The sequence below is a fragment of the Dromiciops gliroides genome, chromosome 3 (assembly GCF_019393635.1).
Source record: "Dromiciops gliroides isolate mDroGli1 chromosome 3, mDroGli1.pri, whole genome shotgun sequence".
Classification (NCBI taxonomy): domain Eukaryota; kingdom Metazoa; phylum Chordata; class Mammalia; order Microbiotheria; family Microbiotheriidae; genus Dromiciops; species Dromiciops gliroides.
The window spans coordinates 569,402,950-569,429,534 of NC_057863.1; the positions used below are offsets into that span (position 1 = coordinate 569,402,950).

Here is a 26,585-nt window from a genome sequence, read left to right on the forward strand (position 1 = left end):
CCCCTTTTTCAAACATTCCTGTAACTGTTGAGAGTATTACCAGTCTCTGTTTTACATAATTACACATGTATAACCCACATCTGATTACTTACCACCTCAGGGAGTGGGGAGAAGAGAGAGGGAAGAAGGGGGTAAAATCTGGAACTTAAAACTATAAAGAAAAATGTTTATTTTTTTAAAAGAGAGAGTATTACCAGTCTCCTAGTTACTAGCCCTACAATCTTGGTGTCATCTTCAGTTACTCACTTGTATTCATCCCACTTTTCCAATATGTTGCCAAATCTAGTTGTTCCCACCTTCAGAAAATCTCTTGTATATATCCATTTCTCTCCACTCACACAATCATTACTCTAGTTCAGACCCTTATCATCCCTCCCCTGAATTATTATAATAGCTTCCCAACTGGTCTCCTTGTGTTAAGACTATTTCCATTTCAATTCATTCTTCACTCAACTGCCAAGAGAATTTTTTTTCTTACAATGTATGTCTAACCATGTTACATCCATCATCAATGATCTCCCTATTACCTCCAGAATCAAATATAAATTCCTCTGTTTGCCTTTTGGAACTTTTTGAGGGGGCAGGGCAATGGGGGTTAAGTGACTTGCCCATGGTCACACAGCTAGTAAGTGTCAAGTGTGTGAGGCCAGATTTGAACTCAGGTCCTCCTGAATCTAGGGCTGGTGCTTTATCCACTGTGCCACCTAGCTGCCCCAAAACTTTTTTTTTTTCGTGGGGCAGTAGGGGTTAAGTGGCTTGCCCGGGGTCACGCAGCTAGTAAGTGTCAAGTGTCTAAGGCCAGATTTGAACTCAGGTCCTCCTGGATCCAGGGCCGGTGCTCTATCCACTGCGCCACCTAGCTGCTCCTGTTTGACTTTTAAAACTCTTTATCATTTGGATCCTTCCTACCTTTCCAATCTTATGATTTACCCAGAGGGTCCACACACTATACAATCCAGCTACACTGCTCTTCCTTGAACATGACAATCCATCTCCCATCTTTGGACACTGACTTCCCCCATTCAAGTAAAACTTAACCCATGTGTTTCCCCTTCTTTATTCCTCTAGCTTCCTTTAAGTCTCAACTCAAGTTAGTTCTTCATGACATCATTTTTAGTAGTCCTCCCTACCTCCCCACCAAATTAGTAGTGCCTTCCCTTCTGAGATTACCTTCCATCTACTCTGTATGTATTTTTTGTGTTCCTAGTTTACTTTCATGGAAGAGCCTTTATTTTCATTTACATGGTTTTAGTCACGGCATATATTGTTTTCCTCATTCTGCTTATTTAACTTTCCATCAGTTCACATGCTTCTCTGAATTCTTCATGTTCATCATTTCTTATAGTACTATAATATCCCATTATTTTAATGAACCAAAATTTATTTAACCATCTCCCAGTCATTGAGCATCTGTCTTGTTTCTAGTTCTTTGTGTCTACAAAAAGTGCTGCTATGATTATTTTGGCATATATAAGGGCATTTCTGTTTTTGACCCCTTGGGATAAATGTCTAGTAGTGGTATGTCTGAGTCAAAGGGTAAGGACATATTAATTACTTTCTTAGCATAATTTAAAGTTGTAAAGACAAAGATTCTAAGAAATGGAGATGGTGTAGGCACATATTCCAGGTGGGAGGAACAGCCAGTGTAAAGATATAGAGATGGGAGATGAAATATCATTTCTGAGAAATAGCAAGAAGGCCCATTTGCCTGGAATCTAAGTACATGAATGGGAATAATGTGTGTAAGATGTAGAATAGAAATCAAAGTGGCAGTACCAGTATACTCCTAGCACCTAGAAGGTTATAGAGGGATGTGGTAGGACCTGGAGTCTCCACCCCTACTTCCTTTACAACAAGGATTAATTCTCCCTCAATGGCCACAAAATTCTCCAGGGATCAGATAGGCCCCTGTCTCCCATAGCCCTGATCACCTAAGGGCATAAAAAGTCCTACCCACATATAGTCAGGACCCTCTGATTTGGTCAAATTCTGAAGACCTGCTGACCAAACACATTTCCATATGGACATGAGTTGAGCCTTGCTTCTTTAGAAGCTACATGTACTATATATATATATATATGTGTGTGTGTGTGTGTGTGTATATATATATATATATATATATATATATGCATACTTACGCTGTGTTGGGGGAAAATAAATTTTTTGTCAACTATTCAATGACTTAGAAGTGTCTCATTCTGTCCCAAAATCAAACCTGAATGAACAAGTGTCAGACCCACCCTTACCAAAATGTGTGGCATATTTGAGGTATTCATTTCCAAACCTTAGTCACATTAGCTCTGCAACACTAAGGTTTCACCAATTGTACACACAGGAAGGTAGACACCCCCCCCCAAACTCCAGTTACTTGGAGTTGAAATGGTTAGTCAGGAATCTAGAGACAACATTAAGGTACAGAGAGAATGGTAGGAAACAAAACAAGTCAGCTTCATGTGGCCCCAATTTATCTCTTCAGGTATGGGCATCAAAGAGATGAGTATAAAGAGCCTAACTGAAAAGAGAGGGGAGTGACATAGAGACGTTGCAATCATGATGTCTAGATACCCAAAAGGTTGGTGTGTTCTTTAGACCCAACAAAATAAAGAGGTATTAACTTGCCTTAATGATTATTTCATCTTTCAAAAAAGGGAAGAATAGGGGGCAGCTAGGTGGCGCAGTGGATAGAGCACTGGCCCTGGATTCAGGAGTACCTGAGTTCAAATCCAGCCTCAGACACTTGACACTTACTAGCTGTGTGACCCTGGGCAAGTCACTCAACCCCCGTTGCCCTGCAAAAAAAAAAAAAAGAAAAAGAAAAAAAGAAAAAAAAAAGGGAAGAATAGTACGAATTATATTCTATATCTGATTCTTGCCAATAGAGAGGAACTGGTTGCTAGAGTGGAAAAAATAGAACCTTGAGAACTATTCTCTTTTAGAGTTTGTGATAGAGAAGTAGAGGAAAAGTGTGTATATTTGGACATGAACCATAGATTATAGGAGAGATGCTAAAGAGTTGAAAGAAAGCATTGGTAGCATTCCACAGATTAAGTTAGCTAAGGAAATTCTCAAAAACAAAATTCTGGAGACAAAAAGGGAAGCAATTCTGATAAGGAGGCAAAGACACCTCTTTCCCACACAAAAGCTCATGAGAAGAAACAAACAGTTTTGTTTTGTTTTGTTTTTTAAAGCTATATTGGGGGAAAGAGTAAGGGCAAAAATGGGATAAATGGGATGATGGTACCCAACAACAAAAACAAAGCAGATATGTTCAATCCTTATTTTGTTTCTGTTTTTCTGCAGAAAAGAATGACCTTTAGAATGGAAAGAATGAAAATGGTATGTCAGGAATTGATACCCAAGATAAATCAGTAGATAGCAAAAGAATAGTTAGTTGCCCTTGATTAATGTGAGTCATCTAGCTCAGATGAACTATATCCTTGGATACTGAAAGAACTGGCAGATGTGATTACCAAAGCACTGTTAGTGATATTTAGAATATCATAGAGAATAGGAAAGGCACTGCAGGACTGGAAAAGAGCAACATCATCCAGTTTAAGAAAAAAAGGAAAAGGCTAGTATCTGAAAGTCAGTGAAGATGACTTTGTTTCTTGGGAAAATTCTAGAATGCATTATTAAAGAGAAAGTCTAGAATAGTGAGGTGTGATTGCAAAGCAGCAGCAGGGCTTCATCAAAACAAGACATGCCAGGCAAACATTATTCACTTTTTTGATAGAGTTACTCAACTAGAATAATCCTGGAATTAGTAGACATCCACAATTAAAGAAGTAAGGGGAGAGACCACTAAGTAAAACTAGCATTTCCAAGTCAACCACCATGTTTCAAGTCTCAAAATCTCCCAAGCACAGGCAGAGAGATCAGAAGAGTTGGGGAGGGGGGGGGGGAAGGCGGGGAGGGGGAGGGTAGTAAACAGTAGTTTTAGGGTTATGGATGCATTTTGTTGTTGTTGTTCTTGTTTTAATATATAATTGATATTTTATTTTCCCCCAATTACATTAAAACAATTTTAAATATTTTTTTAAAGTTTTGAGTTCCAAATCCTATCCCTCCCTTCCTCCTCCCCTTCTTTCCCCCCTCCCTGAGATGATAAGCAATATGCGCAATCATGTAAAACATTTGTTAGTCATTTTGTACATGAAGACTCAAATTTTTAAAAAAGAATGAAAGAAAGAAAGTGAAAATAGCGTGCTTCAGTTTATATTCAGACAATATCAGTTCTTTCTTTGGATGGTATACTTCATCATTAGTTCTGTGGGATTGTCTTGGATCATTGTATTGCTGAAAAGAGCTGTCATTCACAGTTCTTCATCATATAATATTGCTGTTAATGTGTTACAGCAGTTTTTTGGTTCTGCTCACTTTATTTTGCATCAGTTCATGTAATTCTTTCCAGGTTTTCTGAAACCATCCTGCTTGTTATTTCTTATAGCACAATAATATTCCATCACCATCATATACCACAAAGTCTGTTTAGCCATTCTCCAATTAATGGGCATTCCTTTGATTTCCATTTCTTAGCCACAATAAATAGAGCTGCTAGAAATGTTTTTGTACAAATAGGTCTGTTTCTCTTTTTAGAGATGTCTTTGGCATATAAACCTAGTAGTGGCATTGTTGGATCAAAGGGTATACACAGTTGTATAGCCCTTTGGGCATCAGAACTAATGTTCTAAAGGAGAAAGACATATAAATAGAAGCTGAAAAGTTATATATGGGAGAGAGGAAAGTATCCCAGTGCAGAGGTATAGTAGAGAAAGTGTGGAGTAAGTATAGCCTAGAAAGGAATGAGACACACTTGGCTTGGGCACCCTTCTTAAATGGAGATTTTGACAGGGACTGTCCAATCAGAGGGAGAGTTCAAAGTAACAAAGGAATAGTAAACTTTCCAGATTAAGGGTGGATCTGAAGATTTTGCTTTTGGAGTAGTTATTAAAGGTATTATTATCCCCAATTAACAGATAAAAAATTGAGGCACAGAGGTGTTAGATTTGTTTACCTTTTAATTTAAAAAAATTTTGGTGCCTTTTGTTTGCATTTCCCCTTTATTTTTTTAATTATTCTCCCCCTCCATTCTTACTCCTATCCTCAATGAGTCATATATTCTAACAAAGATTTTCAAAATGGGGGGGGGAGCAATTTGATTAAATCAACCACACGTTTACTTAAAAATGCATATTTCTTGTCTGGTCTGCTTGCTTGGTGCAAACCTAGTTTAGCTTTTCTTAGAGGTTTCCAGCAGAGCTGGATGGGAGAAAATCAAAGCAAAATAAGTATATTTATACAATATACCACAGTTTAATCCACTCTTCATGTGAATCCAGGACCAAGTGACAAGGGCTACTTGGAAGAAGAAAGCAGTTGAAAACAGAGACTGAAACAAAGCACTGAGCATCAGAGAAAAGAGCAGTGGGCAGTAAAAGCATTGGTAAATATCAAGAATGGCTGCATTTGGAAACAGTGATGAAGATGAAGAGTAGGAGCCCTTCTGACAGTGGAGAAGACAATATAATGTATGAGGCAAATAGTTCTATGGGCTTCAAATTCATTGTCATAATAATGACTGAGTCATCAAGAAAGATTAATTCCCTGTACAAACATTTGTTAAACGTTGACCATGCACAGCACTGTGCTAGGTAGGGTTGGGGAAGAAGCTTAGACAGTCAGTAATAACGAAAAAACAACACCTCTGGATTTCAAGTCACAAGACCTTAATTTGACTCCCTCCTCTGTCACTTACTACTTTTTGACGTTGGAGAAACCACTTAACCTTTCTGGGGTTAGGTTTCCTTCTTCATCTAGAAAATGAAACAATTGAACCAGATGATCTCTAAGGTTCCTCCAACTCTAAAATTCTATCATCTTTTAAGACATAGCTTCCACCTTTGTGGAGTTTACAAGCTAGTATAGAAGCAACACACAAACACAGAAACTGAAATATACAATATATGAGCACATGAGAGTGGCTGTCTCAAAAGTGGGGAAATGTAATCAATCAATCAGAAAGTGGGACTATAAAATCCCACCTTACCTATGATTTTCAATTGTGGGGCTCTCCAAAACAACAAAAAAAAATCCCCTTCCTGCATCATCACCCAGTATTTCCCATTCTGCCCTCTTTTGCCATCATGCAAGCTTCCAACCTCTTCCTTTCTGTGCCAAGTAGAGACTTCTTCTCAGGGTTATTATAACCCGATTATAATTTGAGTACTTGTACAAGGGGTTATGCTCGTAGAATTCTCCCTGCCTCCCACTATACCTCTAGCCCCTAACTTCTTGAATCTATTTTGTTTGTTTGTTTGGTTTTGCAGGGCAGTGAGGGTTAAGTGACTTGCCCAGGGTCACACAGCTAGTAAATGTCAAGTGTCTGAGACTGGATTTGAACTCAGGTCCTCCTGAATCCAGGGCTGGTGCTTTATCCACCTAGCTGCCTCTGCCCCATACTTCTTAAACTGTGGGTCTCAACCCCATGTGGGGTTGCGTAACTGAATATGGAGGGGGTCTCAAAAAAATTGGCAACAGTAAAAGGTTATGTATTCCTATTTCATATACCTGTATACCGGGGTCTTGTAAAAATTTCTCAGGTGAAAATGAGTCTCAAGTGGAAAAAAATTGAAGAAATCCTACTCTCTAGCCCACTCCTCCCCTATTTCTATTTCCTTGTGGCTGGGTGGTCCTTTTCAGCAAGCTCTGCACTTTGAGAAGTAACTTTATTTTGGGTGGGATAGAATGTGTTGCACATGATGAGTAAATACAGATGTGATTCCTCCTTATAGATCTCATTACATTGACCTTTCCCCAAATGCATGCCTATTCCAGCCTTCCCTTTTATTGTTGGGAACACCACCATGCTTCCGGTTAGCTAGGTTTTGTCCTTGATTCCTCGCTCTCAACTCACTTATATAATTGGTTGCCAAATCTTGTCTATTCCCACATCTTTCTTATAGATTTCTTTTTTCTTTTTTTTCTTCTTTCAGGGCAATGAGGATTAAGTGACTTGCCCAGGGTCACACAGCTAGTAAGTGTCAAGTGTCTGAGGACAGATTTGAACTCAGGTCCTCCTGAATCCAGGGTCGGTGCTCTATCCACTGAGCCACCCAGCTGCCCCTAGATTTCTTTTCCTTTACTCACACAGCCACCACACTCATTCAAGCTCTTATCATTTCTTGCCTTAGCCTTCTAAAAATCTCTCTGCCTTAAGTCTCTTTTCTACTTCAATCTCTCCTCCACACAGTTACAAAAGGGATTTTCCTGAAGGGCAAGTCTGACCATGTCACTCTCCTACTCAGTAAACTCTAGGATAATATATTATTCACTCTAGGATCATATATTATTCCATATTTATCTCATAATTTTTAATTTTTTTGTTTGTTTTATGATATGCATCATTAAGATGGTTATGTATGTATAATCTATAAGTAAGTAAATATACATATATTGGTGGCATGTGCTCAATTTTTTTTTTTTTACTTCTAGAGGTGTATGCTCAAAAAAGTTTGGAGATCCTTTCTTCTGAGATAATTCTGAATAAAATGCTTTGTGAGGTCCAAGGAGAAAAGTTGTTCCCAAAAGCAGGGAATGAGGGAAGGAAAAGTTCTTGGGAGTGAAATGTAAAGAATTTAAGTTTTAAAGGATAGGTAGGAATTCAGCAGGCAAAGAGGAGATTGTACATTCCAATCACAGAGAACACTGGGAATAAAAGCATGGAGATACAGGAAATATAATTGGCAGATAGAAGATCTTGAGCAGTCCAATTAGATGGAAAGGTAGGGTGGCATTAGACTGAAAGTAAGGTGAAGGAGTTTGAAATTCTGGTGCCACCTCCATAATAATTTAAGCCAGCAGTGTCAAACAAATAGGAAGAGATCCCTGGCCTCATACTGACTTAGAAAACCACATATCGACATTATCTACATTGTATTGTATTTTTGTTAAATATTCCCCAAATACATTTTTTTTTTTTGCGGGGCAATGGGGGTTAAATGACTTGCCCAGGGTCACACAGCTAGTAAGTGTCAAGTGTCTGAGGCCGGATTTGAACTCAGGTACTCCTGAATCCAGGGCCAGTGCTTTATCCACTGTGGCACCTAGCCGTCCCCCCCCCCCATTACATTTTAATATTGTTTGGATCACCTTCAAGAGACACTCGGAGCAAGAGTTAATTTGACACCTCTGGTTTAAGCAACAGGGAAACGAATGTGAATTTCCTGGAGAGGGTATAGAAAGAAAAGAAAAGATCAAATGTTGGTGTTAAGTATAGTCTGTTTAATAAGGTAGGTAACTGTACGATCAGTTTTAGAAATATTTATACATAAAGTAATTAATATAAAAGATTTTAGTGTTTAAGGAAGTAAACTGATTATCTTGATCATTTGGTTATGTGGTACAACTTCTCCAATAATACCAGGTAACTACATCAATTCAGCAAACATATATTATTAAGTGCTTACTACATGCAAGGCACTGGAAAGACAAAGATTTATAAGACCTGCTGAGTATCCTCAAGAAGCTTAAAATCTATTATGGGGGGTGTTCTGGAGTTTTATTTCATTCTAGAACTCTGAATGCAACCCAATGCCTTACTACTTGGTATGGATGGAAAGGATAACAAAAGGAGGAATGATTCCCATCTCTTGAAAAGGGCCTCTTCCCCACCCAGCTCCCTAGATGATGGTTCCCAGAGTAATAGCAAGAAAAGGCAATCTCAACTTGGTCTTTTTGCCATACTATGCTGCTGCCATCCTCAAGGTTGAGGATTAACAAAAACCTTCCATGTTTTCTATGGAGTGGGCTAAGTGTGTTGGAATGTCTGGATTTTATAGATGCCATTTAGATGGTGTTAGAGACAGTTTGCAGGCCATCGTAAGGAAATCAGACTTACTTTTATTATCTTTCCTAGAATTTAGTTGGTTAGGAAAATTGAGCAAAACACAGACTACATAGCCAAGGTTACATTAAAGATAGCAAGGACTCACTTTAAATCAGTTTCTAATATTTTATAAAGCATATCTTAACAGTCAACATTTGACGACTGAATTTTCCTTAAGTCTTTATGATTAATTATCTCATTTGGAGCTCAAGGCAACCTAGTTTGGTCAATATCATTACCCCCATTTTTACAGATGGGGAAACTGAAGCTCAGAAAGAAAAAGTGATTTGCACATGGTCACATAGCTTAGTAAGAGTCAGGTGCAGGATTTGAAATCTAAGTTTTCCAGACTCCAAATCCTATACTCTATCTCCTACCCCACTGTACCTCTTTGATAATAATGACGGTTTCAAAACTCACCTTACTTAGTTGGTGATTCCAAATTAGCAAATGCATATATGCAAAGCTATTTACAAACGGAAAACTCCACAAAGAAAATTATTTGAATATTATTATCATGTTCTGGTGTTTGGTAGTGCACTGGATAGTGTACTGGGCCTGGAGTCAGGAAGACCTGAGTTCAAATCAAGTCTCTGATGAGTATTAGCTGTGTGATCTTGGACGAATCACTTAACCTCTGTTTGACTTAGTTTCCTCAACTGTAAAATAGGGATAATAATAATATTTAACTTTGCAGGGTTATAAAAGCACCTACTAGGTGCTGTATAAATGCTTACTCTTTCCCCCTTATTTAATGGAATTAAGATAGAAATGAAGCTGGGACAGGTCACTGTTCCACTATTGTTCTTATATTTAATTTTCTCTGCACCATTGCACAGGTGGATAAAATAACTTTTTTAGTAGTTGAATAGGTGGCGCAGTGGATAAAGCACCTGCTGGATTCAGGAGGACCTGAGTTTAAATCTGACCTCAGACACTTGACACTCACTAGCTATGTGACCCTGGGCAAATCACTTAAAAAAGAAAGAAAGTAGTTGAATAGAAGTATTAGGAGGTAAGATCATCTTCTGTAAATTCATAAAAATCATCCTTGGGACATTTCCAGTAGTAGACAGGAATACTGGAATGCTATGTGCCTCATCCTGTTCCACTTCGATTTCTTCTCTCTAATTTCTGAAAGTGTTTCCTTCTATGTAGCTTTGATGATTGAATAAGTGGAATGCCAACATCTGTTTAAAACCTTGTTTTAAGTTTTTATGGATTGGTGTTATGTCCAAGCAGTTGTGGAAAACAGTCCAGTCTGTGCTAATGCTCAGGTTCCAGGAAAGCTTATTGGTGGTGGTCTCAAGTATACTTTCAGGAATAGATTAATAGAATGGGAATTGGTGGCCTGTGGAACAATGAAAAATAGTGTGCTAGCCACCAGGTCATTATGCCTTACTAGGTATCATACATAGCAAGATGTATTATATGTAATAAATATATTTAATTATACATGATCATATTTGTATATTGTTTAATATAACATAACATTAAATATATTCTGTTAATACATAAGTATATAACAAAACAAATGTATACAGATATATTTAAAATACGTTATATTATTATTATTACACCATATATTTAGCATGGGTGCTAAACTTCTACAGCTGTAGTGATGTTTTGCAGAATTCATATTTTTCTTATTTGAGTCTTGTAATTGTTATTGTGAGCCATTTTAAAGTGTCTCTTGCCATATGCTTTATGTTGATATTCCTTCTGAAGATCATTAAGTTGGGTTTCTTCACCGGAGGTAAATACTCTTAAGTCTGCATTTGGGGTGCAGCACTTGTTAAGTACCTTGAACCCCACCTCCGTGGTCCGTAGCTCAGGGAGATACGTGACCCCCTCCGGAGATTAGGTTCGAAAGTTCGGGTGGACTTGGTCTCGAGCCCCGCTACAAGTTCCTTAGAGAAGAACCGCCCCCTTTCTAGGGTGGGCGGGAGGAGACAGGAGGAGGGTTCTGAGAACCAAGTGGAGGGGGCGGAGCTCTGCGCAGGCGCACTCTGCGCCCCGGCTCCTGGCTCCTCCCCCTGTGGGCCGTAGTAAGCATGGCGGCAGCGGCGTTTGTAGTCCCCCGAGTGAAACAGAAAGAGGGAGCCACCCGGAGACTGGGCGAAGAGCGAGGTTGAGTCGCGGCGCCGTCACTGCGGGGACACCACTCCCACAGCAGTCACAGCGCCACCGCCAGCAGCCCCCTCCGCTGCCAGAGCTAGGGAAGGAAGACGGGGCGGGGGAGGAGGAGGAGGAGAAGGAGGCGGCGCCGCGGGACGACGAGGAGGCGAGACGGAGCCGGGGGAACCGCTGCGGGAGTGCAGCGCAGCTGAGGAGGTGAGAGCCCCCGAGGCCTCCCGGGGCCGCGAGGATGGGGACCTGCTGAGGGGAGGATGGCGGGGATGGTGGGGAGGGTGACAGGGAGGGGAGTGGTGCATCAGGAGCCGCCGCCGGAACCGGAGTGACCGCGGCGTGGAGACCGTTAATCTGGCAGGGCTGGGTGTGCGGGGCGGGCTGGCCGTGAGGATCGCGGGGTCCCCGGCACGGCCCGACCCAGCGGCCAGGGGTCCAGGGGCGCCGGAGGGACTTGTCTCTCCTACACCTGCTGCCCTGTGGCCACCCCGCCCCCGGCGGGGAGGAGAGTCGCAGCCCCTCCAGCTCCACATGCCCCTCCGCACCCCCTGGCCCGCCGAGCGCCCCCCGCTCTCCCCGGCGCATCCGAGACCCTCCTCATTCGTGATCGCCTGGCGCCCGCCCATCACCCATCATCTGGCTTTGGAAACTTGGCAGCGGCTGAAGTTGGAAGCTTTTCCTGAAGATGATTCTCCTCCCCCACCCCCGCCCTCGCCCCCGCCCCCTTCTTCTTGGGTTTAAAACCTTGAAAACCTGCCCTTCCGTGTTTGATCCTCGGCGGCGACGACAGCGGGGGCGGGGGTGGGGGGGAGGAGTAGGCTGGAGACTCCACTTGGGTGAGTGAACCACCTGTTCCACCAGGAGGTTGGCGTTCGGGGCGCAGCCTTCGGGTGACCAACTTGGATTTTTGAACTTTTGACACTACCTGAAAAGGACGTCATGTGTCAATTAAGGGAAAATTGACACATAATCCGGTCTTAAAACTCAAGAACGGTGGAGTGGCTGTTTGCTGTGTGTCCTAGGTGAGGATTCTCCGGGGCTTCGGAATTTGGGGAGGGGGGAGATGCAGTTGTAGGTCCTTAGGAATTAGCTACTAAGATTTTCCTTACGTGTGTCCATGTCGGTTCACTGGGACTGATGCCAACCTCACAAGACTTATTTACATCCCTATTTCGTATAGATCTCTATGTATTCATTATGTGTTCTTAGGACAGAAATGCTCTTTTCAATATGTTTGAAGGCATCTTCAAGACAGGACCAGTATAATGTATGTTACAACCAAAAATGAAATTTAGTAATGCTTTTTGGGCTTGCTCCATTTTTTAGCATGATACATACTACTGCTAAGATCAGCGCTAAAACACCATATGTTTGGCAAAAACGAATTGCATTTTGTGGCTATGCTCTTGTGTTTCGGTAAATGTTTATTTGAAATTTTTCTTGTTTTTTTTGGTAAATATATGCATATCATTGTTACCACAAGTTTTAGCCATTCATTAGAAAAGAGTCTATTTTTTTAATAGATTACTTATGTCAATGAAGAAGTAAATGCCCCAGAGAGAAATTGGCTTCTATTCTTTGCCTGTTTATTTTCATTGAATCCATTTTTTTAAGAATGAATTTTTTTGATTAGCATATACATCATGTTGCCACAAGTTTTAGCCATTCATTAGGAGAGAGTATATTCTTTTTTTAGAATAGGTTATTTATGTCAATGAAGTAAATGCCCCAGAGAGAAATTGGCTTCTACTCTTCCCCTATTTATTGCCACTGAATTAGGTTTTTTTTTTTCCTCTAAGAATGAAAATCTAATGGAAATCATGTGCATGAGGACAGATGCTAGGCCTGAAAGAAATTGGACAGTGTCTGGGAAGGATTTTAATAACTAATAGAGCCCATATTACTGAACCTTTTTTAGGCCACTAATACTTGTTACAGAGACAAGGAGAGGATAATTTACAGACTTCCCCCCCCATTCTGTTAAATTCACTTTTGAATAGAAGTGTTCTTGTGATATCAGAAATAATAGCCTTTTCCCTACAAAATTTTAGCACATTTTCTTCATATGTGCATTTCTGTTTTCCACTTGTAGATTAAGTGTGACAATATTGATGTCAACTCAGATTGATTTCATCTTGGTCACCTGTATATTTGCGTGTTGCCTGTCTGTGTCCCTTTTTCTGTCCCCCCCAAAAATGAATTGAGTGCCTGTGTGTATAGACTCATTTTAACAGCATATGTAAAATGTAATTATGTGCATACATATTAGGGAATTTGCTTTTGTAATAATCAGGTACTTTCCCAAGATGAGTATAGTATAGTTTTGATTGTTATTTGGAATTAACCATTTAACTGCTCAGATTCTGTTTTGTGGATAATTGAAAGCTGATCATACTCTAATAATTGTCTCAGGGAATCAGTAATAAAATTTCAGAGCTAAATGGACATCCAATTCAATTCATTTTATAGATGAAGGAACCGAGACTCAGATTAAGTGACTTGGGTCTCCTTAATTCCCACCCAGAGCTCTTTGCTATAGTTTTGATTTTTTGACCTTTAAGATATAAGTGGAGAGAATGCTCATCAATAAAGATCAAATACAGAAAAGCATATTAAAATATTGCATGGAGAAAAAAGTAGGCCGTGAGTAAGCAAGGAACCTAGAGAAAAGAAATAAAATTTGTTTGTTTTTTTACTTATGTGCCTTTATTTATATTCTGGGTTTACTTAAGTTCATTTAACTCATAATTTGACCATCTTTTGTTAATTTAGACTTCTTTTGGTTTAGACATTTATACTTGTTTTTTTTTGTAATATTGGCTGTATGAATTACAGGTTTGTATTTCTTGTGGTTTTTTTCCTTGATTTCCTAACATTAAGAAAATGTCACTTGATGATGAGGTAACTACTCAAACAAGACGGTTTAGGCATTATTTTTAAAGCATTCTTTTAACCCCACCCCCCTTGAAACTGAACTAAAGAACTTAAGATATGAAATGTGGATATATTACAATTACATTTTGTCAGACAGATTAAAAGATGGGGGTTGTTTTGTGTTTTTATTTTTTTGTCTGAGAAGGGTGTTTGCTTTTTTTGAAGCTTGTATAACAAAAATTCTAGAACAAAACATCAGATTGGAAGTCAGGAAACTGACTTTAATTATTTTTGTGCTTTACTTTCTTTACTAGCAAAACCAAAATATTGATTCCCTACATTATTGAACATTTCAGGGAGCAATACTGTACTAATGCAAAGTGTACTTTTGTAGAAGGGAGATTGGGATCAATTTGCCCAAAAGGGCTTTTTTTCATTTTATATTATGATAAATGTATAGCCCTGCCTTTCTCAGAGACTGACTCAATTTTGAGTGATCTTTATTTGTATCTCTTGGTATGTGACACCTATATCTTCTCCAGACACACATGAGTGTTTGTCTCTTTCAAATTGGCATTATGCCCTGTAGTCAGCCTCCTAGTCAGTCTGTGTCTAGTCTTCTGCATGTGTAATCTCCCTCCCTTCTTTTCTTCTGCCAATTGAGTGCTGTGGTCTTAGGAAGGCAACTTGCCTGTCTTTACAGAATCACAGAATTTCAGAGTTGGAAGAAACTCTAATGGCTGTGCAGTCTAACCACTGCCTCTGATAACATACTTGACAAGGTGTCATCTAACCTTTGTTTTAAGACTTCTTGTGAGGGGGAACTCACTACCCCTGAGTTTTTCCTTATATTGAGCTTATTTGCAACTTCCCATTGTTCCTGTTTCTGGGGCCAGGCATAACAAATCCAGTCCTTATTCCATTTGGCAGCCCTTCTAGTACTTGAAAACAACTATCATGCCCCACCTTAAGACTTCCATCCTTCTTTCCTTCAGCCATTCTTCATATAGCACAGTCTCTAACTATTTCAACATCCTTTTGTTGAAATTTGTCCTCCTTTTGATCAGTGTTTTTCCTATTGGTCCCTAGAACTGAAAACAGTAGCCTAGGTATGGTTTGACCAGGGCAGAGTACAGTGGGACCATTACTTCCTCACTTGTGGATGCTGTACCTCTCCTAATGCAGTCTAAGGTTGCATTTACTTTCTTGGCTGCCATATCACATTGTTAATTCATATTACTTGCATTCCAGATTTTGTTTTTTTTTTTTTACAAAATACTGCTGTTAGCCATGCTTCCTTCTGTCATATAAGTTATAAAGTTGATTTTTAAAAAACAAATTAAGACTTTATTTATCAGTTGAATCTTACTTAATTCTGCCCTGTGTTCTAGAATATCAGAATATTCAAAGTATTCTGCAAGTTCAGTGAAATAGATTCCACTGAGAATCTTATTGGGTATAGGAGGATATGCCAAAAGGATGATAATTTTTTTTGTAAATCCTTGCATCATAAACAAATTCAATACCATAAGCATTTCCAAAGGACCTATTCTATGCAAGTATCTGTGTTAGTTACCAAGGACACAAAGGCCCACCCCCAAAAACCTTCTTTCCAGGAGCTTATAGTATGGGGCGGGGAGAGAATTCATAGAATCATAGACATAAGGAAGGGAAGGAAAAGGGAATAAGCATTTATACAGCATTGCCTGCCAGGCACTGTGCTAAGTGCTTTACAAATATTGCCTCATTTGATCCTCACAACCACCTTGGGAGATAGTTGCTATTATTATCCCCATTTTATAGTTGAGGAAACTGAGGCAAACAGTGGTTAAGTGACTTGCCCAAAATCACATAGCTAAAAAAAAAAAAATAATAATAATAATAGCTAACATTTGTATAGCCCTTACTATGTGCAAGGCAATATGTTAAGCGCTTTACAGTTGTTATCTTATTCGATCCTCTTAACCCTAGGAGGTAGGTGCTATTATTTACCTCATTTTATAGATGAGAAAACTGAAGCAAACAGAGGTGAAGTGACACATCTAGGATCCCACAGCTAGTAAATATCTGAGGTCAGATTTAAACTCAGGTCTTCCTGACACCAGGACAAGTGTTCCATCCATTGTTCCACCTAGCTGCTGCTTATGTCAGAGGCTTCCTAATGTAACACTCTCATTTAACAACCCCAGAGCTGCATGTACAGTAAGCATCCGAGGTGGTGTTTAAGCCCAGGAATTCTGAATCCAGTCAGTGCTCATTCCACTTTATCGTCATTTGGGAGGTAGGAGTGAGCACTAAGAACTAAAGGGATCAGGAAAGGCTTCCCATGAGAGGTGATACATGAGCTGAGCTTTGAAAGGAACCTAAGGATTCTTAGTGGTGGAGGTAAGCAGCAAGGATAGGTACAGTATAGTTTCCAGGGCTGGAGGCAGCCTGTGATAAAGCATGGCAGTAGCACCCCCAAATCATCACAAATCTGATTATAATCAGAGTTGTGTCTGTGTCTGTATGGATATATAGCATAATGTTAGTATGTTTGCCTACAAGTACAGCCATTTATTTATTAAGTGCCTATATAAGTAGGCACATAAGTGCTAGGCACAATGCTAATCACTTTAAGGTTGTAATCGGTAAGCTCAACAAGGACAGATTGGTTCTCTTGGTTAGAGAAAGTACCCCTAGCTGATGAATTTATATAGTTGGGTTTGCTCTATGAGGCCATTTAATTTCATACCATTTCCTGGTCTTAGACTGGACCTTTAACCCCAGCCAGGCATCTCACAAATAGTAGACCAAAGGTTTTTGTTTTGTTTTTTGCCACTACTAAATGCTGCTGAGAAAACAAGTGGTAAAGAATGGTATATTCCTTGTTCTTAAGGAGTATGGTCAAGAAGAAATAACTAGGGAACAATACAAAGGAGTATAAGCATTATACTGTGAGATATGCTCTGTAAGTGTGCAGTCATTTGGAAGAGAGGGAGATTTAGTGAGGGACAGGGAATGCTGGAGTGGTCAGAAATATTTTGGAGAAGATAGATATAATATATGCAGAATATTTCAGATGAGGATAACATAAGAATGATGTGCCAACATAGTGTGAAACATGTTGGCTACTAGTTACAAAAACAAACTGAGAAGGTAGGTAGGTTCTAACTTGTACTTGACTACAAAGGAAGATCAGACAGATGCTGATGCCTCAGCATAAACCTATCACTAACATTTTAAGAAGAACTATTTGAAAAGTACATTCAGTCAAAAAAAATGTGTGTTCTATATGCTGATCACTGTGCTAAAGCACTGGAGATAGAAAGGAAAGTAAAAGTTACTATTCTCAGGGAGCTCACACTCTAATGGGGAAGGTAAGATATAATTATGTACAAACAAATTATATATATGAGATAAGTTGGAAATACATAGGATACTAAATATTATAATACAACAATTATAAATAGTATAATCTTCATATATGGACAGTGCATTTTCCTTCTGTACTTGTTTATAACTGATATAGTTAAGCAGCTAGGTGGCAGCTGGGCCTGGAGTCAGGAAGACCTAAATTCAAATCCAGCTGTCTGACTCTGGCAAGTCACTTAACCTCTGTTGCCTCAGTTTCCTCATCTGTAAAGTGTGGGTGATAATAGTAGCACTTACCTACCATCTCATTATGGTTATCTTTTCCTCTCAAACTCATCACTCTTTCACATTTTCTTTTACATTTGAAGGTACCACCATCCTTCAAGCAACCTGATGTTATCCTCAAATCTTCACTCTCTTGCTACTCATAATGCATTTAGTTGTCAAGTATTGTCTTTTCTACCTCCACAAAAACCTTTCGTACCTCTCCCTTTCTCTCTCCTCACTGAGCTGCACCTTGGTTTCAGTCCTTTTCACCTTTCACCTGGACTATTGCAGATACATCTTAATGATTGGTCTGCCTGTCTTAGATGCCTTTCCTCTTCAATCCATTCTCCACAAACTGTTAAAGTAACTTTCCTAAAGAACACATCTGACTACATCATATACCCTTATTCTTTAAATTCCAGTTGACTCTAGAATGAAATGTTATTTCATCTTTATCCTTATAAAATTTACATTTTGTTTAAATTACATTGCAAATTGTTTGTCCTTATTTTCCAACTGGGGTGACATCATGACTTACAGTAAATTAGATTTAAGTGAGGGAGGGTTGTGCAGAGCCATCTGAGTCATGTGGCAAGATATACATCAGGCATTTGGGGTTAAGTGACTTACTTGCCCAAGATCACACAGCTAGTAAGAGTGAGATGAAATTTGAACTCAGGTCCTTTCTAACTCCAGGGCCAATGCTCTATCCACTGCTCCAAAAATGTTAGTACAAAAGTACTCATCAATTAATAACAATCATATAGGAGGGACATAATTTTATTTTTGTGCTTAGATTTACTACAGTGTACTTTATATACATGTATGTATTATGGGTTCATTCTTAATTTTTATTTTATTTTTTACTAATTTGGTGTGTAATCAAATAAGTTTAAAGACCACAATCCTAAAGCAATGTACCACTTAGGCAGTAAAATTTGGTCATTTTGGGGCAGCTAGATGGCGCAGTGGATAGAGCACTGGCCCTGGAGTCAGGAGGACCTGAGTTCAAATCTGACCTCAGACACTTACTAGCTGTATGACCCTGGGCAAGTCACTTAACCCCAATTGCCTCACTAAAAAAATAAAATAAAATAAAATAAATTGGTCATTTTTATTGCAACTACAATTTAAAATGTTTTCCATGTTCCGAGGTTTAATTAGCTTTAATATATAGAAAACACAGAAGCAGAAAAGACTAATTTAGTAACGTTTATCTGGTGGTCAAATTTCCAGAAACCTTGACCACACCCTGGAAACTGAAAGTAACAAGAAAAAGGCTTCTGAGTAGTGGAGATTGTTGTCACCAAGCCTGTTCTTTAGTTCATAATGGAGCCACCCTCAGGCCACACACACACCCTTGTTGACCTGTAATTTTGCCTAAAATTAATCTTAACAATTCAGTCTTGGTCCTGGGCTGTAAAGAACCAGAAGCAGTTAAGGGGTGAGGCTGTATCTTATAAACTTAGAAGTGCCTAGAAGGAGCTAGCCAAAGCAGAATTACATAAAAGTCTGGGGCCATTTAATATAGGGTCAAAAAGCTCTAATATAATTCAAAAGATCCTTAGGGCATTACTATAGCACATTGTAAAAATTAAGGTTTGTAACACTGAGACATCAAGAAAAGGTTAAATTAATTCTGTGTATTCTGTTTAATAAGACAAGGACAATTAATTTAATTATTACAATTTTTTTTTCATTCAGCAAAAATCTAACCCCCAATTGGGGGTGGGGGTGGGGTGAGGGGTGAGGTGCGTGTACTGGGAATCAAACCCTTGTTAGCAACATGTAAAACAAACAAAAGTCTCATCCTGCACTCTGAGCCCTTCACCTCTTTCAGGGTATAGGTAATATGTTTCATCGTTACTCCTCAGTAATCGTGTTTGGTCATTATATTTACCTTTCATATTTTTTATCTTTACCAAAATATTGTCTCCTTATAAATTGTTTTCCTAATTTTGCTTACTTCATTATGCATCAATTCATAGAGGTCTTCCAAAGTTTTTCTGAAACCATCACCTTCATTTCTTACTGCACAATAGTATTTCATCACATTTATATACCTTAATTCTTTCAGCCAATCCCCTGTTGATGGGTACCTCCTTAGATTCTCATACTGTGCTACCTCAAAAAGAGCTATATTTTCATACATCCTTAGGATTTGTTTTGCTTAGACTGATTCCTCCCTTAATCTGCCTTAAGTTCTTCCTCTAATTGTCTTCTCCCCTTTTTCTATTTGTCTGTTAAATGAAATTTTTTTGTATCCAACTTCGTGTGTGTGTTTAAGTACCGTATTATTCCCTCCTTTCACTAGTTTAGATGAGAATGAGGTTTGAGTTCAGCCACCCTCTTTCTTGTTTGTCTGCTTGTGTACCCTGATTATGTGAGATAGTTTTTCTTATCCTTTTTCCTTCTTTCCCTAGTATATTATTCTTCCATTCCTTTTCCAGACGAACAGAACTACTTCCCAAACCTTCTTTCTAATAGATTCCCTCTATGACTCCTGATAATAATAAGGTTCAGAGGGGACACATACATCATCTCCTCATATTTGAATGTAAGCAGTTTATCCTTAGGGACAGCTAGGTGACACAGGGAATATAGTGCCCATCCTGGAATCATCAAAACTCATCCTCCTGAGTTCAAATTTGGCCTCAGACACTTATAAGTTTTGTGACCCTGGCAAGTGACTTATCCCTGTTTGTTTTAGTTTCCTCATCTGTAAAATGAGCTGGAGAAGGAAATGGCAAATCATTCTAGTATCTCTGTCAAGAAAATCCTAGATGGGGTCATGAAGAATCAGAAATGACTGAAAACAACTGAAAAACAAAGTTTATCCTTGTTTGTTCCTTTATCATTGTTCATTCATGTTTACCTTTTTATGTTTCTTTTAATTCTTGTGCTTGAACTTCAGAGTTTTTACAGAGCTCTGGTGTTTTCATCAGGAATGCTTGCAAGTCCTCTATTTCATTAAAGGTCCATTCCCCCTTTCTCCAATTATGCTCAGTTTTGCAAAGTACATAATTCTTGGCTGTAAGCTTATATCCTTTGCCTCCCAGAATATGGTATTCCAAGTTCTCCTCTCCTTTATCATGGTGGCTACTAAATCATGCCTGATCCTGACTGTCACTCCTCAGTACTTGAATTCTTTCTTTCTGGCTGCTTTCAGTATTTTATTTTATTTTAATTTTTGACCTGAAAACCCTGGATTTTGGCTGTGATGTTCCTGGGAGTTTGGGGTTTGAAGTTTGTTAAAGAAAGTACCTAGAAAATTCCTTATATTTCCACTTTGATCTCTGGTTCTAATAGAATAGAACAGTTTTCTTTTAAAAGATTTCTTAAATATGGTGTCTAGGCTCTTTTGTGGTCATGGCATTCAGGTGGTCCAATGATCCTTTTTTTTTTTTTAACTTTGTGTTTCAACTTCTCTTCCTCCCTCCCTTCCCACCCCCCACCCCAAGAACTCAAGCAATTCAATATAAATTATACATGAGTAGTCATGGAAAACATCTCTGCATTGACTAGGTTGTGAGAGAAAACAGATAAAAAAAAATTTCAGATTAAGGAATTGTCAAAAAAAAATGTGTTTCAGTCTGTTTTCAGATACCATCAGTTCTTTCTCTGTAGATGGATTGCAATTTTCATAAGTTCTTCAGAATTATATTGGATCATTGCCTTGCTGAAAATAACCACTTGCTTTCCAGCAGATCATCTTACACTAATGCTATTATTTTGTATACAGTACATTTCTCTCTGCTTCAGTTCATGTGGGTCTTTCCAGGTTTTTCTGATAACATCCTGCTCATTTCTTCACAATAGCCCAGCAGAGTAGGTACCATATATTTTGCCATTGTAATCAATCATCATAACTATTTCCCTCCATCCTATTCCCTTCCAATAATATTTACTCTATTTTCTATCTTACTTTGCCCTATTCCTGCTCAAAAGTGTTTTGCTACTGACTGCCCCCCTTCCCCACTCTACCCTCCCTTCATTCACCCTTCCCTCCTTATCCTCTCTCCCTCCTACTTTCCCTTATGGTTAAAAAGATTATTCATCCCAATTGGGTGTGTATGTTTTTTCCTCCTTAAACTCACTCTGATGAGGTTAAGGTCTTTGAGCTAATTCTATTTTCTAAATTTTTCTTCCTCCCTCCCTCCTCAACTCTCCCTATGAAATCAAGCAATTCAACATATGTCAAACATGTGCTGTTATGCAGAACATCTTCACCTTCCTCCAAAGTGTTTTGCTTTTTACAGCTCCCTCCTTCCCCTCTTCTCTCCCCACCCCCATCTCCTTCCCCTCCCACTTTTCCTCAGGGCAAAAATATATTACTATACCTGCTTGAGTATGTATGTTATTCCCTCTTTGAGCCAATTCTGATGATAGTAAGGTTCACTAACTCCCCCATTCCTTCCCCCTCTTCCCCTCCCCTCCATAAGCTTTTTTCTTGTTTCCTTCATGTGAGCTACCTCTCCCCTTCCCCCTCCCCCAGCCTATTCCTCCTACCCTTCACTCTATTTTAAAGATGTCATCATGGGTTAGCTAGGTGGCACAGTGGACAAAGCACCATCCCTGGGCCCAGGAAGCCCAGAGCCCAAATCAGGCCCCAAACATAAAACAACCCACCCTGTTTGTTCCACAAAGAACAAGTATACACAAAAAATAAATGCTTTACAAATACCATCCCTTCATATTCAGTTCAGACCTATGTCCTCTGTGTATTCCTTACTGAAAAAATTCTTATGAGTTGGAAGTATTATTTTATCATGTATGAATGTAAATAGTTTAACCTTTTAATGCCCCTCATGATTTCTTTTTCTTGTTTTACCTTTTTATGATTCTCCAGGGTCTTGTATTTGAAAGTCAAATTTTCTATTCAGTTCAGGTTTTTTCATCACAAATGCCCAAAAAAATCCTCTTTTTCATTGAAGTCCCATTTTTGCCTCTGAATGATTATACTCAATTTTACTGGGTATGTGATTCTTGGCTATAGTCCCAGTTCCTTTGCCCTCTGGAATATCATATTCCATGCCCTCCAGGCCTTTAATGTAGACGCTGCTAGATTTTGTTTTATCATTATTGGAGTTCCACAGTATTTGAATTCCTTTTTTCTAGCTGCTTTCAACATTTTCTCCTTGACCTGGGAGTTCTGAATATTCCTGGAGGTTTTCCTTTTGGGATCTGTTTCAGGAGGTGATCAGTGGATTCTTTCAATTTCTATTTTAGCTTCTGCTTCTAGAATATTAGGGCATTTTTTCCCTAACAATCTTTTGGAGGATGGTGTCTAAGCTCTTATTTTGGTCATGGTTTTCAGGTAGTCCAGTGATTTTCAAATTATCTCTCCTGAATTTGTTTTCCAGGTCAGCTGTTTTTCAAAGGAGATATTTTACATTGCCCTCTATTTTTTCATTCAATTGGATTTGCTTTACCATGTCTTGGTTTTTCATAAAGTCACTGTCTTCCATTTGTTCAATCCTAATTCTTAGGCAATTCTTTTCATCAGACTGCTTTTTTATCTCCTTTTTTATTTGACTTTTCAAACTGTTGACTTTTTTCTCATGACTCTCCTGCATCACTCTCATTTCTCTTTCCGTTCTTTCTTCCCTCTCTCTAAATCTTCCTTCTATCTCTCCTACTTTCTCTTCAAAGTCCCTTTTGAGAGCTTCCATGGCCTGAGACAAGTTCATATTTTTCTTGGAAGCTTTGGATATAGGGACCCTGAGGTTGTTATCCTCTTCTGAGGGTGCACCTTGATCTTCCTTGTTGCTGAAGAAACTCTCTATAGTTCTCAACTTTCTTGGCTTGCTCATCTTTTACTTGACTTTTAACTCCCCAATGGGGTGTCCTACTTCTTTGCTACACTACTTTCCCCAGCTTCCAAGGGTTCCAGGTGTTTTGGTTTGAGGGAGGGCAGGTTTTTTCTCTCACCTGTCCTGTTTTCTGGCCCGAAGATAACCTCTAGCCAACTTGCTAGTTAACCAGCCAGCCGAGCTCTTTGGTGGATCTTAGTTTCAGTGAGCCTGTGCCCCTCCCCAGCCTGGGCCTCTGGCTGGTCATGATTTCTTCCTGGTTCCATGCTGGGGTGGGACAGCTGAATTCCTCTCTAGGTCCCGCTAACACCCCTGCACTTCCCCCCCCCCCCGCCCCCCCAAGCTGTTCAGCCCTCTCACCCAACCTCAAGCTCAGTTCCAGAAGATGCTGGCGCTGCAGCTGATTCAGAGGCTCGGGGGTTAAGTTCCTCTCGTGCGACGTGCCTGAGGTCTCTGTCGGGGAGGGGTTGGACTTTACTCATAGCCCAGCACGGTCCCCTTTATTCTGTATATGGCTAGAAAATAATATCAGCCCATATTTTTGTGGGTTTTTCTGCTTCACGGGTTCTTTTATTGCTGTTTTGGGGGTAATTGTATCAGGAGCTCTGTGTGTTTAATGTCTTTCCTCCACCATCTTGGCTCTGCCCCCCTCCAGTGATCTTAAGGTGTTGTTTTTATGTTTTTCAGGTCAGTAATTTTTGCAGTGAATATCTAGGTGGCTCAGTCATTAGAGTGCCAGGTCTTTAGTCAGGAAGACTCATTTTCCTGAGTTCAAATCTGGCCTCAGATACTTAACTAGCTATGTGACCCTGGGCAAGTCACTTAGCTTGTCTTAGTTTCCTCATCTGTAAAATGATCTAGATAAGGAAATGGCAAACCACTCTACCAAGAAAACCCCAAATGGGGTCATAAAGAGTTAGACACAAGTGAGAACAACTAAACAACCACCTTATATTTTCTATTTCTTTTTTTTCAGTCTTTTGACTTTAATATTTCTTGTTGTCTCATTTAGTCATTGTCTTCTATTTGCTCCTTTCTGATTTTCAGGGAATTTGTTATTTCGGCAAAGTTTTGTACCTCTAATACTAAGTTGTTAATTTCCTTTCCATTCTCTCTTCCATAGCTGTCTTTTCTTTTCCAATTTTTTTTTTCTAATATCCTAATTTCACTGGCAAAAACATTTTAAAGCTTTTTTCAATTCTTCACTTATTCTAGGAGTTCTACTTGAATTAGTGTCCAAGCTGTGTTTTAATTTGAGTCTTTGCTTGTACATGTTTTGGACTCATTCTCTTTTTCTAGGTTTGTATCATGAGCTTCTCTGTCACCATAACTCTCAGATGGGATCCTTTTTTGTGTATTTTTCCATCAAGTTTCCTATTGTCTACACACTCCTCTCTCTGTCTCTCTATGCTGGTGTGGACTAGAAAAATGACTTTTTGTCACTTTTTCTGAGATTTCCCCATCAGGATTAGGTCTGATATGTTTTCTGGATGTTTTTAGAGGAGAGTTCCTCACTGCACTGTTTGCTACTACTCAGCCATTTTTAGAAACATCAAAATTGTTTAAGTTAGAGTTTTAGTGATTAAGGGGGGAAACTTTGTTTATTGGGAAGATTTCATATATGTGAAGATTCCGCTTTATTCTCTAGTGAGTTGAGTTTGAAAAGCATCAACTCTATTTAATTTTTTGTGTGTGTGTGAGGCAATTGGGGTTAAGTGACTTTCCCAGGGTCACACAGCTAGTAAGTGTCAAGTGTCTGAGGTCGGATTTGAACTCAGGTCCTCCTGACTCCAGGGCCGGTGCTCTATCCACTGCACCACCTAGCTGCCCCCCTATTTAATTCTTAATGTAGTTTTTTCAGTCCACTTATTTCCACCAGGTAGGTTGCAACTTTAGGCTAAGGCTACATAGACCCATCAGTAAGTTTTACCCCATTAAGCATGGAAACAGAAAGAAAGACTACAAAAAAAAGAAGAAGAAAAGAAAACAGCTAGATAAGGTTCAGACTAGATAATGTCTTTCCTCTAAAAATAACCTTTATTAAAATATCACCATTTATCTGCTAATTAGTAATTACTAATGTGCATATGCCTTTTTTAAAAGGATGCACTATGGAGTAAAATTTAAAGAAATACAAATACATGGGGACAAATTTCTTCCTAAATGAACTTCATCTCTTTTTAATCTTTGCTTATTCTTTGCCATTAGTATTTAAGAAGGTCTGTTAGTTTATTGCCCACCAAAGCAGATTATAACTCTTTTATTCCTTAGGTCTTCATGAATTACTATTACCAAAACCCAAATATTTGTTGACTGTTGGTCAGTTTTCTGGTGAGGAGTCTCTTTGCTGTCTGAGGAACAGCCTAATTAAATTCAAACATGTGGTCTGTTGCTGGATGAGTACTTGAAACTTGACTAACTTCATAGGACATGCCAGAACTTGTGTTCTGCCTTGATGCATGTGTCCTTTGAGAATACATCACTTCCTCCACAAGAGGAATTGAAATAGGACTTCATATAGTAACCTTGTTTTTCTCATTCTACTTTAAAGGAGAAAACTTTATTTTTTATCCTTTATGAGAAGGTTTTAGATTGCTGCTAATTGTTGCCTTGTTTCAAACTCCTCTGCCTTCTACCTTATCTTTAGAGTAGGGTGGATATCAAAAGCTCTTTTTTCCATCTGCTTGCAACTCAAGGAAAAAAGGCTTGATTTGTCTCCATTGACACTCAGAGCATCATTCTAGCTTTCTAATCTCTTTATCCTTTTTAAAGGAATAAACTAGTCCTTTGCTTAATAGATCTATCTGCTCTGTTGGGGAATCAACAGATCAGGAAAGAGATGAGCATTTACTTATTAATCCCCCATTACTGGCCTTTTTATGAACTAATTTTTTCAACCTGATGAGATTTTGTAATTTGAAGAGGGTAGCTTTGGTGTAAGACTTACTTCAAATCGTTCTAGCAGACTTCTTGAAATTTTTGAACCTGACCTTTTCCAGAAACTCTTACCCCAATTTTTCTTTTTTTATTATGAATTTAATTGTAAATAGATATTTCAGTGTACAAAGAAGATAAAAGAAATTGTGAACTTCTGTTATGTATGGTTTTTAAAAGAAACACGTAGTAAACATAACATTTAACAGGTTAGTGAGTGACAAAATGGACTTAAGGTTTTTTTTTTTCTCACAGCCTATTTTTTTTAATGTTTGATTTATTTTATTTGTTTTGAAATTATATTTTTTTAAATTGACAAAAGCCCCTCC

General features: G+C 38.9%; 1 protein-coding gene across 4 annotated transcripts in view; it reads left to right on the forward strand.

Moving 5' to 3' along the window:
• Positions 1-10,932: 10,932 nt before the first annotated feature.
• FNDC3A (fibronectin type III domain containing 3A) overlaps positions 10,933-26,585 on the forward strand; it is a 180,556-nt gene continuing 164,903 nt past the window's right edge. For 3 of the 4 annotated variants that reach the window (XM_043992461.1, XM_043992464.1, XM_043992463.1), the window contains exon 1: positions 10,933-11,218. The gene's annotated coding sequence lies outside the window, so the exon portion shown is untranslated. Of the gene's footprint in view, positions 11,219-11,836; positions 12,037-26,585 lie in introns of those variants that run through there. The other variant, XM_043992462.1, reaches the window with a different exon arrangement.